The sequence below is a fragment of the Mytilus edulis genome, chromosome 1 (genome assembly GCF_963676685.1).
Source record: "Mytilus edulis chromosome 1, xbMytEdul2.2, whole genome shotgun sequence".
In the NCBI taxonomy this organism is placed as follows: domain Eukaryota; kingdom Metazoa; phylum Mollusca; class Bivalvia; order Mytilida; family Mytilidae; genus Mytilus; species Mytilus edulis.
Window position 1 is genome coordinate 87,121,662 of NC_092344.1, and position 19,760 is coordinate 87,141,421.

A 19,760-nucleotide genomic window follows, 5' to 3' on the forward strand; every position below is an offset into this window, starting at 1 on the left:
GGATCTTAATATAAATTTTCAACAAAGTATTTAAAAGAATATATTCATTCCGAAAATTAGGTTCGATCCCTACAGAATTTTTATATTCTACAAAGTAACTGGTATAAATTTAGTGTAAAATCGATTCTAACATTTTAAGGGTTTTTGTCATCACATTTTTGCAAATATTTGACATGTGATGATGAACAAATTACGGTCTTATACGACAATAAACAAAATATAATGAGTTTTACAGCGGATGACCGTGAGGTCATTCCGGTGTATTGCTATCGCCTAAATTTCCATTATGTAAATTAGTTTTGGGTTTTTAACCGGTCTTTAAACATGGTACGCTGACATCATCGAGTGCAAAATAACATTCCTTATCGCTTGCTATAAATTAATGTTTTTAATGAATTCTCATCAATTTTTTTTTAAGAAAATAATGTGATAATATCAAAATGTTTTAAATGTATGTAAATAATCACATTAGATGTATGTTTCATCATACTATTTTATTCTGATTGGCTAACTGAACATCACGTGTTATTCCTAAAGCAATTGCATCACTCAATAAAACTTTTCATTCATGACAACACGTGATTCCACAATAAAGTGCACAGGTGAATTAAATAAAACAATTATAAAATTCGTGTTTTTTATGATCATAGCTAAATAATGTAATTATAAGTATTGAATGCTTCTTTTTGTAACTTCATAGGGTTGTAAAAGCGTTGACCGTGCGCACATTTTTAGTATGAAGCGCTTCATACAAATGTACTTCGGTCAACGGTTTTACAACCCAATGAAGTTACAAAAAGAAGCATTCAGTGCTTAAGTAAAAATTACTATTTTTTATGGGGACGTACAGAAAAATTGTGTTAACGCATGCGGACGAATATCTCAAGAACGATTGCATCTCCTATAAAGGAGATGAAGATTGTATTCAGATACATGCAGAGTTATTGGTCCTTGCTCTCTCGTTTTGCGGGGAAATATGAATGCCTACTCAAATCCAATCTATAAGTAAAATCGATTTTTTTTTTATAGAATAGTGTCGACCATGCACTTGCACTGCACTATTATTAATTAGTAGAATAGAATGATATACAAATGGATGAAAATTATATATACATTAAACTGTTAGATAAAAATTTTAATATATAATAAAAAGATGTGATTTTTTTTCATAGATAAGTGTTTGTGACCATCCACAAGAACTTGCGGTCATCCGATGTTCAGTTTTTCAGTACTTTGATTATCTTTTTTTATATATAAAATTGTTCTATTTCTTTCATCTTCTAGTACGCAGCAACACGAAAGACAATTCCGTAAATTACGATTGTGATTTATTCTAAATTTCGCATCGGACTATAAAGACTTTGAAGCAGTATATGATCAAACTGTATATACTGAAATATTATTATTTTCGCTAATCTTGGTTGTGATCTTGTTGAAAATGTTACAATAAGTTTTGTGCTGAATACGTTTATCTCAAAGCCACACATTTCTTCTTCCTTTAGCAACATTACCAAACAATCAAATAGACAATCCCCGATCAAACTAGCTCTTAGATGCTCTTGTGCATAAGTTCTAGCATTTTATTGGTTTACCGCTTATATCATATGAGATCTCTAGAACTAGTTTTATATCATCACGTTAACGTCTATAAAAAAAAACTCAAATTGATTTTTAATTCATAGTTGTCCCAAACGCAGAACTTAGTGTAAGTATTGGTGTGTATTGCGCGCCTAAAATAGAAAGGGGATATGGTGTTCCTAATCTGCGCGTCCGTCCTTCAAGTATCAGGTTAATGTTTGGTATACGGTAGTTTACCATGAAGTTGTGGTCACGTCAACTTGAAATTTGTTAAATGTGCACACGTTCAAAGAATTAACCATCTTTTTGAAATTGGAAAAAAACAACATTCAACTCTTATAATAACATTTTGATGTTACAACGATGAAATTACGATTTTTATTTGGTCTTCTGTGAATAATGTTAATCATTGTAGAAGTCAGCACGTGCAGTCATCGATTTTGCATTTTATAAAGAAGTGAAATATTGCTTTTGACATTTTTCGGACAATCAAAAATAAGGAACTGTATGAAACTTCTATGTTATGTAATTATATGGCAAGCTAACTATAAGATCAAGCAAAAATACAGCTAACTGCCACACTAGTAATTTGTTTCTGTGGAAGTTCTGATATCAAGTTTCTGAACACCTTCAATAAGTTTTAAAAGGTACTTTCCTATAAACTGTTCAATATATGAGCCTCATCAAAATTGAAATCGTGAATATATATGTTATCAACGTTTGGCAATATGCAATATTTAAATAAAAAAGACCGCTCAGGTTCTTTTACGTGCACGAACCCTGGTATTCTTTGAACAGGCGCTATAGAATGTGTGGCTGTAAGGAGAGAAACTGACTGAATTCACAGTTTTAGGAATATTTTCAATAAGTTAACTTAATTTAATCCTAAAACACATGCTCCAATCAAAAATGAAAATGAAATCGCGACATATCAAAACTTTTGTGGGTAAATTTATAGCAATCAGCATACTGAAAGTCTATTCCCTTTCAAGACGCGACATATTAATGCTTTCTGAAAATTGCAATTTTCTAAGAATAACCTTTCGGGGAGGTATACATTCCTTTATTAATTATGGTCGTCTCTTTTGACTATTTAATACAAATCTTGTTACAAAAATATGAATTGCCCGTCATCGAATTGGTAATTATTGGAAAAAAAGGAATGTTTTGGTTGAAATGAAACCATCGTTCAGAAGAGCAATTTATTATATAGATACATATTTAGTTTATGGAATTTGATATACATGATATTTTGAATCGATGCGTCTCCAATTTTAAGAGTCACTGACAAAGGAGGGGAATGAAAATTATATATTCATGAAAAGTAATGAAAATTAATCTCGAAGGATTTTGGACGTGGCAAAAAGGAATTAAACGTCGACGAAATCAGCAATTTTATTTCTAAATTTGCATTCTTAATCAACTCAACTACTTTTTATTCTAATTCATTATTATTTGATATTATAGAGAAAAGATGAAATTCGACCATGCAGATGAAAATTATAGAAGAGAAAGAAAATTTTATTGACATTCGAATAATTTCGTTGGGCGGTAATGTAGAATTGAAATAAACATCGGCTGAATAAAATCGTAACTATGGCGTCGATATGAAATTAACATTCATGAAAGTTCAAAATGACAAATATTTCAAGGCTCTGATTTAACATTTATTCAAATATAAAACTCATACGACAAATTGTCTCCTAGTTTGGTTCCAGTGATATTTGTTTTGAGGATTTTGAAGTATTTACCGCGATACAAAAGACATATTTCATTTTAAAATATTTTATTTCTTTGATATTTTTCAATCCTTTATGATTGATATGACTGCAACAAAGAAACATCAAAGAGCAAGTCATCACGTTGTCATTTTGTAAATACATGACGGCTACAATCAACAAACCCGCATCTTCTCACTTAACTAAGGCTGTTATTTATTACATAACTCAGATGTAGAATAGCTTTTCAAATTTTTAAAATAAAGTATAATTCTATACTTCATAACTAGTTTCACCTATTCTATGGAAGTTATGAACTTATCTGTTATCATAACCTACATTAATGATGTATATTTTTAGTCTTCTCTAAAAAGACAAATAAACTTTTCCTCCTTTGTGGACGCTTATAAGAAACGCTCAGCCATGTGGTGAATTTTATCGCATATTTAACAGGTAGTTTCATAGGTTATTCGTTATAAAAATACATGTCTGGTAACTAATTCGTGATGATATTGTATAGTTGGTGCTTATTAATTCTATCATAACAAGATTGGTACTTTATTCATTATGACATCACATGAGTGGTAGCTTATTCATTATGCCATGACAAGATTGGTAGCTTATTCATAATGACATCACAAGATTGGTAGCTTATTCATAATGACATCACATGACTTGTAGCTTATTCATTATGACATCACATGACTGGTAGCTTATTCATCACGACATCACATGATTGGTAGCTTATTCATAATGACATCACATGAGTGGTAGCTTATTCATAATGACATTACAAGATTGGTAGCTTATTCATCACGACATCACATGATAGGTAGCTTATTCATAATGACATTACAAGCATGGTAGCTTATTCATCACGACATCACATGATTGGTAGCTTATTCATAATGACATCACATGATTGGTATCTTATTCATAATGACATTACAAGATTGGTAGCTTATTCATCACGACATCACAAGATTGGTAGCTTATTCATAATGACATCACATGATTGGTAGCTTATTCATGATGACATCACAAGATTGGTAGCTTATTCATAATGACATCACATGATTGGTAGCTTATTCATAATGACATTACAAGATTGGTAGCTTATTCATCACGACATCACAAGATAGGTAGCTTACTCATAATGACATCACATGATTGGTAGCTTATTCATTATAACATTACAAGATTGGTAGCTTATTCATAATGACATCACATGACTTGTAGCTTATTCATTATGAAATTACAAGATTGGTAGCTTATTCATCACGACATCACAAGATAGGTAGCTTATTCATAATGACATCACATGATTGGTAGCTTATTCATTATAACATTACAAGATTGGTAGCTTATTCATAATGACATCACATGACTGGTAGCTTATTCATTATGACATTACAAGATTGGTAGCTTATTCATCACGACATCACAAGATAGGTAGCTTATTCATAATGACATCACATGACTTGTAGCTTATTCATTATGTCATCACAAGACTGGTAGCTTATTCATTATGACATCACATGATTGGTAGCTTATTCATTATGACATCACATGATTGGTAGCTTATTCATAATGACATTACAAGACTGGTAGCTTATTCATTATGATATTACATGATTGGCAGCTTATTCATTATTACATTACAAGACTGGTAGCTTATTCATTATGATATTACATGATTGGCAGCTTATTTATTATGACTTCACATGATTGGTAGCTTATTCATTATGACATCACAAGATTGGTAGCTTATTCATTATGACATCACATGATTGGTAGCTTATTCGTTATGCCATCACAAGATTGGTAGCTTATTCATTATGACTTCATATGATTGGTAGCTTATTCATTATGACATCACATGATTGGTAGCTTATTCATAATGACATTACAAGACTGGTAGCTTATTCATTATGATATTACATGATTGACAGCTTATTCATTATTACATTACAAGACTGGTAGCTTATTCATTATGATATTACATGATTGGCAGCTTATTTATTATGACTTCACATGATTGGTAGTTTATTCATTATGACATCACAAGATTGGTAGCTTATTCATTATGACATCACATGATTGGTAGCTTATTCGTTATGCCATCACAAGATTGGTAGCTTATTCATTATGACTTCATATGATTGGTAGCTTATTCATTATGACATCACATGATTGGTAGCTTATTCATTTTGACATCACATGACTGGTAGCTTATTCATTATGACATCACATGATTGGTAGCTTATTAATAATGTAATGACATTATATGGTTGAAAAATTCGTTATTACGATCCCGTCCTATTTTCCTCGAAAATGATCTATAGAATTTGAATTAAACCGGTTTTGTACTTACATGATCAACACGACGAGTGCCATGTTAAGCAGGATCTGCGCTTACTCTCCGGAGCACATTAGATCGACCCCAGTATTTAGTTTTTATGTTGTGTTTTGTGTACTGTTGTTTGCCTTTTCTTCGTTTTTCGTTTTTTGCCATGGCGTTGTGAGTTTGTTTTTGAAGTTTGAATATCCTTTTGGTATCTTTCGTCTCCTTTTTCAAAATCACGTGGCTTCCTGTCCCCTGTTTTAATTTTTTTAGCATCAATTGCTTTCTTTGATTTGATTTTTTCTTTGGATCTAAACATTCAACCTCAACATTTCAAGATACTTTCAATTTTATATAAGCCAATCTGGACTATTAGTATTAAGGCACATAACATTTTATATATAACATTCACCATAAAACATTTATGATAAATATAACCCATTGCAAGTTTGTGTAATTGTCAAAATATGGCAATAAACCCATCGGACAAACTTGCATAGGTCAACTTCAAAAGCATACATTCAGCCAAAATATTTTTAAGTTTTGATAGTTAGAAAGTGAACGTGATAGAACTATCTAGTCAATCCTACCTACGTCAATATTATTAGAAGTACATTTATACTAATAAAGTACTCATAAACTATTTTTATCTGCATCAGTTACAACTTAGGTCGATTGAAAGAATGAAATCAATTACACAACAGAAGTTGAACTTTTAAATGGGTTCAGGGGAAACTTATCCACAAAGTCATAATTATTTCCAATCATTTATACTTTTTTTTTAAACTTGGCTATTATTTTTATGTTTTATTAAATATGACTGCCTGTTTTTATTGTTTGAAACTTTTCTTATTGGTTTTTATTCTTTCAACGGCCGTTCTGTATCGGTCTGAACACTATCCCCTATTGTGAGGGGAACAACCTCTGTCGGGCTTGGAATTAACGGACAAGTTCTTTCAAACAAACAGTCCTTTCGTATTTGTACATTTTTAAACGGATAAGTAAGCGAAGAAAGTTGCCAGATTGAGAAAAAACAATCCTGCTTCAAGAACAGAGCCCATTCAAACAACTTATAACTTATTTTTACCAATTATCAATTGAATTCAACTTAATGTATGCTTATTATATGAACCAGTTCTGAAAGGCTGCAATTTTTGTATTAAAAAGATTTGAATTAAACAAAATGCTTTGATTTTCAGAATTTAAAATAAGCAAAGGAGCATTGAAATTGGTTTTTCTTTTTTTTAAACTGCAACAATCGTTGCGCCTCCCTTCAGCTGTGAAATCAAGCTGGACAAAATATTAATCCACTCCTTCAGTAAGGTTGACTCATGGTAAACGTGAAATGCAAACAACCATAAATTATAACTTAATAATGCATTAAATGTAACTCGAATTTAATTTTCGGTAGATATAATTCAAATCAGATTATAAATTTATTAAAAACGATATTTTTTCCTCGGTAAAATATGTAATTACAACGGCAGCTGTTCAAAAGCTTTAATCAACAACAGTTTGCATTAGAAAAATAATTTGAAATATTTTTTAAGAATTTATTTATAAGTAACATATGGTTGTTTTATCATAATATATATTTATGAAATATTCAAATCATATAATTTTACATTGATTTTCCAGTTTAATAGAGATTTAATGAATTCCTTTTCTTGTACTTTTAGACGGCTCATTTAAAGTACATGCATTTTTATTCGACATATAGATGTTAAAATTAAAAGTTAACCAAGAACAGAATTTAACAAGAAATGACAGCTGATTATATAAAGTCAATTTGCAGACACAACACCTTATTTTCATCGGACATTGTCCTCTTTTAATAAAACTTTTTCAATACTCTCGCTTTAGCCTTTAGGTACAGGTCAAACATTTCTATGGACTTTGGCGGCACTTATTGGTGTTAATGGTTTCTACACAGGAGCATTTCCAAAAGGTCTGAAACAAATGCTTTTAAACATTTCAACGTAAACGGAGTCTATGATAATGTATTAAGTTTTCTTCTGCTCACATTTCATGAAATAGAATTATAAAAACTTTTTCATACGCTGTATGTATGTGTTAAAGGTTATATAGTGAACATCAAATGAAAACGGAAATAAAAGGATGAGACTATATATTCTTGCTTGGAACGACCATTTTTCAGAAAAAATGCTGTGTCGAACCTTACTTTTTAATGTCAGTCGATTATAGCTCCGGAATTCTGAGAATATACTCGGGAGACTTGATAAAAAATAGTTGAAAGCGAACCATCTCCAAAATACTACCTCCGGACCATATTATATTTCTGCGATAGTTTCAAAAAGGGCATTGTCCGATAAGTCATTGACTGAATTGTTTTTTCTTTTTCTTTTTCTCATAGTTTGATGACGACTGAACAACATTTCCTTATCAGCTACATGTCATTGCATGAATGGAGTAATATGTACCACCTACGTAAGCTAGTATATTGATGCTAAAAAGGGATACAGTATTTTTAACGTTCCGTTTGACATTAACTTTAACTTTTTAAGGTACCAGTCTGGTACTGAAGATGCTCCTAGAGCTAGAGTCGGGAAATGTCAATTCGACAAAGTGAATTGTAGTAGAGTTTTTCTTTTCATTCTCCCATTCTAGATGAAATAATAAGATCAAAGTACTTGGTTTTGAATTCATACTTTCTTTATACTTATATCGTTCAAATCTACCTTTCGATTGATTTAAATACTGAAATAGCAGCGTCATAATAACATATGAAATAATACCATGATTAGTGTTTTACAAATGTTTAATCTCTCGAACTTATAAAAGTATACACGGAAAAAATACGGTAGCATAATTATTACGCAAAACTTACACAACCCAAACTCGTAGAGATGATAATATGTAAATATAGGTTCCTATGTCCTGCTCTTTGACCAAAAGACTAGTCCTAGATACTGATATAGACAGTAAGGCGGAAGCTTTTGTTCAATGTTGAAGAAAAAGAATTTTGAACACAAATAAAAGCGATGTTCCTTTGATTTTGCTCTTTTAATTGTATAACAGAATTCGTGTCATCAATAAATAAACCTCATTCCTTTTTTTAATTCGTAATTCGTATTCCGGCATTGCACCAGTGGTGATGTTGTTCACTACAACGGGATTGTCTGATTAGACGAATACATGCCTCTAAACATTCTTATCAATGATAGACGAAAGATACCAACGTCTTAGCAAAAAAGGAAAAGTCCAAAAAGACAAACAACAGTACAAAAAACACAACATAGAAAACAAACTTAAGACTGAGAAACACGAACACAACTAAAAATTGAGGCTGAACTCAAGTGCTTAGAAAGGGTGAGCAGATCTTGATCCACATGTGGCACAAGTACTATAGCTCATGTAAGTACAAACCCGATAATGAAGTGTTTAATAAAGAAATACGACGATTTGACCACAGACGAATAAGGCTTTTTGGAATGCTCATGTTAAGCATCATTTCTAAAGTAGATTGGCCAAGTTTTTCAATCTAATTTACGTTTCTCGTGATAATTAATTGGGTTGCTGTCTCGGTGAAGTTTACTTTACATCAATTATTATTCGTTTACAAAAAGAAACATCGCATTTTCTATAAGCTACCAATTTGTGTAGACACGTTGATGACTGCAGGGTGTAGAGAACTTTTGTTAGAAGTGCATCACAAAGTTAGTCACGTTGAAATATCGCCTCAGACTAATCAAACGAGAATTAAATATTTTCGATCCGATACTTAACTTTTAATGCCTCTGTTTATTTCAATTTGTTTTTCTTGTATTATTTCAAAATTAAAATGTAACATCTTGTTAGATGCTTAGCCAATCAATAGAAATTAATTCACTCGTAAAACACTTATGGAAATAAATCTGAAAGAGATATCCTTGTAATTTTAATAACTTTTTAATTCACACAATAACACTAAATTTTATCAATAGTTCGTCAAGTCCATAATTTTCATTAATTTTCAATTTAAGAGGCTTCTTATGGGATTTTTTTTTAATGAATCAATGCACACACTTAAACATGACAGTATCGTTATAGGAATCAAATCTTGGATTGGGTTTCTGATGTCTATATAACAATATTGATTAATATATAATTTCAACTTGATTTAGTAAAAGTTATTAAAAAAACTTAATTTCCTAAGTTAACCTCTTTTATTCTTTTTATTGATTGTAATATTCAGTCATCAAGTGAAACAAGGCAGAAACCTTCAATCTGATTTTATTAATTTTCGATTTTTAAACTGTGTTTACTTTAAATAGGTCGGCCAATAACATAATCAAAAGCAACATTTCCTACACAAAATTTTCTCTTTAAATATTGATTTGGTTCCGGCCTGCGTCTTTCATTCTGATCCACCAAATTGATAAGACCCTTTGAAGATTAAGACTGTTTCAAATTTCTTCAATTATTCTGACCTTTATGACTTTGATTCCATTTTTCATTTTGGAATTACAAAGTGAAGTTACTGAATTAGAATAAAAATGCATTTTGTTGAATCACAGACATGTCATGTCGATTTATATATGTAGATAAGTTTGCCCTTATTGGTTGTTTTGTCTGTGTTTAATTATTCATTAATTTAGATATTATCGCAAAGATCAGGAAATATCGGGAGAAGATTCGTTTTTGTTTTAAGCATTTTTTAAGCACTGACAGTTTTTAAGTGGTAAAAATACTTCATTTTTTTATTTTAACTACATAAAATGTAGCATATACATCAATGATGAAGAAATCCAAAGAAAACAATTTTTATGGTTCCGATCTATGGCAAAAAGTAGTACAAAACCATGGCCAATGATGATACCAAAATTTGAGTAATAGTGGTATCAAACTATGGCCGTGATTGAGTCAAGCTAAAGCCATTTTAATGGTATCGAACCATAGCTAATAGTGGAGTAGAACCATGACAAATGACGATATCAAACTATGACTAAAAGTGGTATATGATAATGGCCAGTTGTGGTACTAAACTATGCCTATACTAGCGGTAATCAAACCATGACCAGTGTTGGTACCGAACTATGGCTAATAGTGGTAATCAAACCATGAACAGTGTTGGGACCGAACTATGGCTAATAGTGTAATCATACGATGACCAGTGTTGGTACCGAACTATGGTTAATAGTGGTAATCAAACCATGACCAGTTTTGGTGCCGAACTATGGCTAGTAGTGGAGTAGAACCATGACAAGTGTTGGTACCTTACTATGGCTAATAGTGGTAATCAAACCATGACCAGTGTTGGTGCCGAACTATAGCTAATAGTGGTAATCAAACCATGACCAGTGTTGGTGCCGAACTATGGCTAATAGTGGTAATCAAACCATGACCAGTGTTGGTGCCGAACTATGGCTAATAGCGGTAATCAAACCATGACAAGTGTTGGTGCCGAACTATGGTTAATAATTGTAATCAAACCATGACCAGTGTTGGTACCGAACTATGGCTAATAATGGTAATCAAACCATGACCAGTGTTGGTACCAAACTATGGCTAAAAGTGGTAATCAAACCATGACCAGTGTTGGTGCCGAATTAGGGCTAATAGTGGTAATCGAACCATGACCAGTGTTGGTGCCAACTATGGCTAATAGTGGTAATCAAAGTATGACCAGTGTTGGAACAGAACTATGGCTGATAGTGGTAATCTAACCATGACCAGTGTATGTGCCGAACTATGGCTAATAGTGGTAATCAAACCATGACAAGTGTTCGTACAGAACTATGGATAATAGTGTTAATCAAACCATGACCAGTGTTGGTACAGAACTATGGCTAATAGTGGTAATCAAACTATGACCAGTTTTGGTGCCGAACTATGGCTAATAGTGGTAATCAAACATTGACAAGTGTTGGTGCCGAACTATGACTAATAGTGGTAATAAAACCATGACCAGTGTTGGTACCAAACTATGGCTTATAGTGGAAATCAAACCATGAACAGTGTTGGTGCCGAACTAGGGCTAATAGTGGTAATCAAACCATGACCAGTGTTGGTGCCAACTATGGCTAATAGTGGTAATCAAAGTATGACCAGTGTTGGAACAGAACTATGGCTGATAGTGGTAATCTAACCATGACCAGTGTTGGTACCGAACTATGGCTAATAGTGATAATCAAACCATGACCAGAGTTTGTACCGAACTATAGCTAATAGTGGTAATCAAACCATGACCAGTATTGGTGCCGAACTAAGGCTAATATTGCTAATCAAACCATGACCAGTGTTGGTACCGAACTATGGCTAATAGTGGTAATCAAACCATGACCAGTGTTGGTGCCGAACTATGGCTTATAATGGTAATCAAACCATGACCAGTGTTGGAACAGAACTATGGCTGATAGTGGTAATCTAACCATGACCAGTGTTGGTGCCGAACTATGGCTAATAGTGGTAATCAAACCATGACCAGTGTTGGTACCGAACTATAGCTAATAGTGGTAATCAAACCATGACCAGTGTTGGTACCGAACTATGGCTAATAGTGGTAATCAGACGATGACCAGTGTTGGTACCGAACTTTGGCTAATAGTGGTAATCAAACCATGACCAGGAACTATGGCTAATAATTGTAATCAAACCATGACCAGTGTTGGTACCGAACTATGGCTAATAGTGGTAATCAGACGATGACCAGTGTTGGTACCGAACTTTGGCTAATAGTGGTAATCAAACCATGACCAGGAACTATGGCTAATAATTGTAATCAAACCATGACCAGTGTTGGTACCGAACTATGGCTAATAGTGGTAATCAAACCATGAACAGTGTTGGTACCGAACTATGGCTAATAGTGGTAATCAAATCATGACCAGTGTTGGTACCGAACTATAGCTAATAGTGGAAATCAAACCATGACCAGTGTTGGTACCGAACTTTGGCTAATAGTGGAAATCAAACCATGACCAGTGTTGGTACCGAACTATGGCTAATAGTGGAAATCAAACCATGACCAGTGTTGGTACCGAACTTTGGCTAATAGTGGTAATCAGACGATGACCAGTGTTGGTACCGAACTTTGGCTAATAGTGGTAATCAAACCATGACCAGTGTTGGTGCCGAACTTTGGCTAATAGTGGTAATCAAACCATGAACAGTGTTGGGACCGAACTATGGCTAATAGTGGTAATCAAACCATGAACAGTGTTGGGACCGAACTATGGCTAATAGTGGTAATCAAACCATGAACAGTGTTGGGACCGAACTATGGCTTATAATGGTAATCAAACCATGACCAGTGTTGGTACCGAACTATGGCTAGTAGTGGTAATCAAACCATGACCAGTGTTGGTACCGAACTATAGCTAATAGTGGTAATCAAACCATGAACAGTGTTGGGACCGAACTATGGCTAATAGTGGTAATCAAACCATGACCAGTGTTGGTACCGAACTATGGCTAATAGTGGTAATCAAACCATGAACAGTGTTGGGACCGAACTATGGCTTATAATGGTAATCAAACCATGACCAGTGTTGGTACCGAACTATGGCTAGTAGTGGTAATCAAACCATGACCAGTGTTGGTACCGAACTATAGCTAATAGTGGTAATCAAACCATGAACAGTGTTGGGACCGAACTATGGCTAATAGTGATAATCAAACCATGACCAGAGTTTGTACCGAACTATAGCTAATAGTGGTAATCAAACCATGACCAGTATTGGTGCCGAACTAAGGCTAATATTGCTAATCAAACCATGACCAGTGTTGGTACCGAACTATGGCTAATAGTGGTAATCAAACCATGACCAGTGTTGGTGCCGAACTATGGCTTATAATGGTAATCAAACCATGACCAGTGTTGGAACAGAACTATGGCTGATAGTGGTAATCTAACCATGACCAGTGTTGGTGCCGAACTATGGCTAATAGTGGTAATCAAACCATGACCAGTGTTGGTACCGAACTATAGCTAATAGTGGTAATCAAACCATGACCAGTGTTGGTACCGAACTATGGCTAATAGTGGTAATCAGACGATGACCAGTGTTGGTACCGAACTTTGGCTAATAGTGGTAATCAAACCATGACCAGGAACTATGGCTAATAATTGTAATCAAACAATGACCAGTGTTGGTACCGAACTATGGCTAATAGTGGTAATCAGACGATGACCAGTGTTGGTACCGAACTTTGGCTAATAGTGGTAATCAAACCATGACCAGGAACTATGGCTAATAATTGTAATCAAACCATGACCAGTGTTGGTACCGAACTATGGCTAATAGTGGTAATCAAACCATGAACAGTGTTGGTACCGAACTATGGCTAATAGTGGTAATCAAACCATGACCAGTGTTGGTACCGAACTATAGCTAATAGTGGAAATCAAACCATGACCAGTGTTGGTACCGAACTTTGGCTAATAGTGGAAATCAAACCATGACCAGTGTTGGTACCGAACTATGGCTAATAGTGGAAATCAAACCATGACCAGTGTTGGTACCGAACTTTGGCTAATAGTGGTAATCAGACGATGACCAGTGTTGGTACCGAACTTTGGCTAATAGTGGTAATCAAACCATGACCAGTGTTGGTGCCGAACTTTGGCTAATAGTGGTAATCAAACCATGAACAGTGTTGGGACCGAACTATGGCTAATAGTGGTAATCAAACCATGAACAGTGTTGGGACCGAACTATGGCTAATAGTGGTAATCAAACCATGAACAGTGTTGGGACCGAACTATGGCTTATAATGGTAATCAAACCATGACCAGTGTTGGTACCGAACTATGGCTAGTAGTGGTAATCAAACCATGACCAGTGTTGGTACCGAACTATAGCTAATAGTGGTAATCAAACCATGAACAGTGTTGGGACCGAACTATGGCTAATAGTGGTAATCAAACCATGACCAGTGTTGGTACCGAACTATGGCTAATAGTGGTAATCAAACCATGAACAGTGTTGGGACCGAACTATGGCTTATAATGGTAATCAAACCATGACCAGTGTTGGTACCGAACTATGGCTAGTAGTGGTAATCAAACCATGACCAGTGTTGGTACCGAACTATAGCTAATAGTGGTAATCAAACCATGAACAGTGTTGGGACCGAACTATGGCTAATAGTGGTAATCAAACCATGACCAGTGTTGGGACCGAACTATGGCTAATAGTGGTAATCAGACGATGACCAGTGTTGGTACCGAACTATGGCTAATAGTGGTAATCAAACCATGACCAGTGTTGGTGCCGAACTATGGCTAATAATTGTAATCAAACCATGACCAGGAACTATGGCTAATAGTGGTAATCAAACTATGACCAGTTATGATGCCGAACTATGGCTAATAGTGGTAATCAAACATTGACAAGTGTTGTGCCGAACTATGACTTATAATGGTAATCAAACCATGAACAGTGTTGGTACCGAACTATGGCTAATAGTGGTAATCAAACCATGAACAGTGTTGGGACCGAACTATAGCTAATAGTGGTAATCAAACCATGAACAGTGTTGGGACCGAACTATGGCTAATAGTGGTAATCAAACCATGACCAGTGTTGGTACCGAACTATGGCTAATAGTGGTAATCAAACCATGACCAGTGTTGGTACCGAACTATAGCTAATAGTGGTAATCTAACCATGACAAGTGTTGGTGCCGAACTATGGCTAATAGTGGTAATCAAACCATGACCAGTGTTGGTACCGAACTATGGCTAATAGTGGTAATCAAACCATGACCAGTGTTGGTGCCGAACTATGGCTAATAATTGTAATCAAACCATGACCAGGAACTATGGCTAATAGTGGTAATCAAACTATGACCAGTTATGATGCCGAACTATGGCTAATAGTGGTAATCAAACATTGACAAGTGTTGTGCCGAACTATGACTTATAATGGTAATCAAACCATGAACAGTGTTGGTACCGAACTATGGCTAATAGTGGTAATCAAACCATGAACAGTGTTGGGACCGAACTATGGCTAATAGTGGTAATCAAACCATGACCAGTGTTGGTACCGAACTATGGCTAATAGTGGTAATCAAACCATGACCAGTGTTGGTACCGAACTATAGCTAATAGTGGTAATCTAACCATGACAAGTGTTGGTGCCGAACTATGGCTAATAGTGGTAATCAAACCATGACCAGTGTTGGTACCGAACTATGGCTAATAGTGGTAATCAAACCATGACCAGTGTTGGTACAGAACTATGGCTAATAGTGGTAATCAGACGATGACCAGTGTTGGTACAGAACTATGGCTAATAGTGGTAATCAAACCATGGCCAGTGTTGGTACCGAACTATGGCTAATAGTGGTAATCAATAGAGGTAATCAAACCATGACCAGTGTTGGTACCGAACTATGGCTAATAGTGGTAATCAAACCATGACCAGTGTTGGTACCAAACTATGGCTAATAGTGGAAATCAAACCATGACCAGTGTTGGTGCCGAACTATGGCTAATAATTGTAATCAAACCATGACCAGGAACTATGGCTAATAGTGGTAATCAAACTATGACCAGTTATGATGCCGAACTATGGCTAATAGTGGTAATCAAACATTGACAAGTGTTGTGCCGAACTATGACTTATAATGGTAATCAAACCATGAACAGTGTTGGTACCGAACTATGGCTAATAGTGGTAATCAAACCATGACCAGTGTTGGTACCGAACTATAGCTAATAGTGGTAATCAAACCATGAACAGTGTTGGTACCGAACTATGGCTAATAGTGGTAATCAAACCATGACCAGAGTTGGTGCCGAACTTAGGCTAATATTGGTAATCAAACTATGACCAGTGTTGGTGCCGAACTCTGGATAATAGTGGTAATCAAACCGTGACCAGTGTTGGTGCCAAACTATGGCTAATAATGGTAATCAAACCATGACAAGTGTTGGTATCTTACTATGGCTAATAGTGGTAATCAAACCATGACCAGTGTTGGTGCCGAACTATGGCTAATAATTGTAATCAAACCATGACCAGTGTTGGTACCGAACTATGGCTAATAGTGGTAATCAAACCATGAACAGTGTTGGTACCGAACTATGGCTTATAGTGGTAATCAAACCATGACCAGTGTTGGTACCAAACTATGGCTAATAGTGGAAATCAAACCATGACCAGTGTTGGTGCCGAACTAGGGCTAATAGTGGTAATCAAACCATGACCAGCGTTGGTGCCAACTAGGGTTAATAGTGGTAATCAAAGTATGACCAGTGTTGAAACCATGACCAGGAACTATGGCTAAAAGTGGTAATCAAACCATGACAAGTGTTCGTACATAACTATGGCTAATATTGGTAATCAAATCATGACCAGTGTTGGTACAGAACTATGGCTAATAGTGGTAATCAAACTATGACCAGTTTTGGTGCCGAACTAGGGTTAATAGTGGTAATCAAACATTGACAAGTGTTGGTGCCGAACTATGGCTAATAGTGGTAATCAAACCATGACCAGTGTTCGTACAGAACTATGGCTTATAGTGGAAATCAAACAATGACCAGTGTTGGTGCCGAACTAGGGCTAAAAGTGGTAATCAAACCATGACCAGTATTGGTGCCAACTATGGCTAATAGTGGTAATCAAAGTATGACCAGTGTTGGAACAGAACTATGGCTGATAGTGGTAATCTAACCTTGACCAGTGTTTGTGCCGAACTATGGCTAATAGTGGTAATCAAACCATTACCAGTGTTCGTTCAGAACTATGATTAATATTGGTAATCAAACCATGACCAGGAACTATGGCTAATAGTGGTAATCAAACCATGACCAGTGTTCGTACAGAACTATGGTTAATATTGGTAATCAAACCATGACCAGGAACTATGGCTAATATTGGTAATCAAACCATGACCAGGAACTATGGCTAATAGTGGTAATCAAACCATGACCAGTGTTGGTGCCGAACTATGGCTAATAGTGGTAATCAAATATTGACAAGTGTTGTGACGAACTATGGCTTATAATGGTAATTAAACTATGAACAGTGTTTGTACCGAACTATGGCTAATAGTGGTAATCAAACATTGACAAGTGTTGGTACCAAACTATGGCTAATAGTGGAAATCAGACGATGACCAGTGTTGGTACAGAACTATGGCTAATAGTGGAAATCAAACCATGACCAGTGTTGGTGCCGAACTAGGGCTAATAGTGGTAATCAATAGAGGTAATCAAACCATGACCAGTGTTGGTGCCGAACTATGGCTAATAATGGTAATCAAACCATGTCCAATGCTGGTGCCGAACTATGGCTAATAGTGGTAATCAAACCATGACCAGTGTTGGTACCGAACTATGGCTAATAGTGGTAATCAAACCATGACCAGTGTTGGTGCCGAACTATGGCTAATAGTGGTAATCAAACCATGACCAGTGTTGGTACCGAACTATGGCTAATAGTGGTAATCAAACCATGAACAGTGTTGGTGCCGAACTAGGGCTAATAGTGGTAATCAAACCATGACCAATGCTGGTGCCGAACTATGGCTAATAATGGTTATCAAACCATGACCAGTGTTGGTAACGAACTTTGGCTAATAGTGGTAATCAAACCATGACTAGTGTTGGTACCGAACTATAGCTAATAGTAGTATCTAATCATGGCCAGTGATGGTACCGACCGATGACTAGCAATAGTACAAAACGATTACTAGCAGTAGTATAGTATCATGACAAGCAGTGGCAAATCCCAAGCTGAAAAGGGGCGTCTGCATAGCCAGCGAACTACGATTTAGAGAAGTACCGACCAACGGCTAACAGTTGTACCTAGCAATGGCTACCGGTGGTACCGAATTATAACTGAGAATTAGTAATATAACGGAATATAACATTATGTTGATGCGCACGTATCTTTAAAAAGAAACAACTTAACATTTAAATTTCAAATGTGTTCTAACAGTCACCTTTTAATGATTACAACATATGAAAATTTGTTGGCTTGAAAATAACAGCCACTTTATAGTAAACATGTACTATTGCACTTTTTTAAGATGTTGTGATGATATAGAAAATATTGTTCTGCTACGGTTATAAGACCAATAAAGATGGGCAAGCATACCGTAGACACTATAGTTATTGAAATAAATGTATTCATACAGTTATAATTCTGTTGTTTTATACTAAGTTATGGTTTTATCCTCTATTTACCATCTACCTAACAGCAATGTCAGTTTGTATTTCATTTGTAAGGCAAATTGAATTTTCTGGACTTTTTAAGACGTGTCTCTTCATAAGACGGTGATCAGATTAATATTCCATCGGAGAACGTATCTTAAATGGCTTCTTTTAGGTTGAAATTGACCATAGAAATTTTATAATACTTGAAACAAAAAATCGATCGGTCAGTGGTAGTTCAGACCACTATAGTCAGGGATAAAATATTCAAAATAACCATCATCTCAAGTTTATAAAATTTCATGTGGAATTGACATTACTCATACACGTTCCCTAGACAACCAAACATAATTATAAAGATAATCGGCAATAAAACTGAAATATAATTTAAGGTCGTCAAGAAAATCAGAATGCTACTAAATTAAATCAATATACAGTCATTTAAGTTGTTAAATAACGTTTGTATTAACATGGTAGAGATTGTCCGATATGAGAATACGGCATCTGGAATCAAGTTTTTTTAATGTTCTATGGGACCTTATCTCCTTTACTTGAATTTTCAGCTAGCTCATCATTACGGTCTCAAACGGTTGGAGTATTCAATTTTACTTAAAAGCAAAGAATATGCAGATGAAATAAACACCTCCTTTGAATAAGTGATAAAGTAAAGATCAGAGATCGTAAATCTATTTTCCATTCAAATATCTGTTAACACCATTTCAAACATCATCTGCAAACTCTTGTGTTTGCTCCTTACTCTAGTGTGGCAACTTTTTGTAGGGTTATATGTGTTTTCCATGCCGTAAGCACTTATACGGTAGCAACAAGCGGAGCAAAAACTATCTATCAATTCCAGTACACCGTGCGGTTTTTGTTGGGTTCGTGCTGTGTGATATTGTTCACTAACTATTATGTGACTTTTTCCTTTTTCTCTATTATAACCTTCGTGGTTTATCTATCCTTCATTGAATAAGAATCATTTTCATAACCGCGTGGACAACCGCAAAAT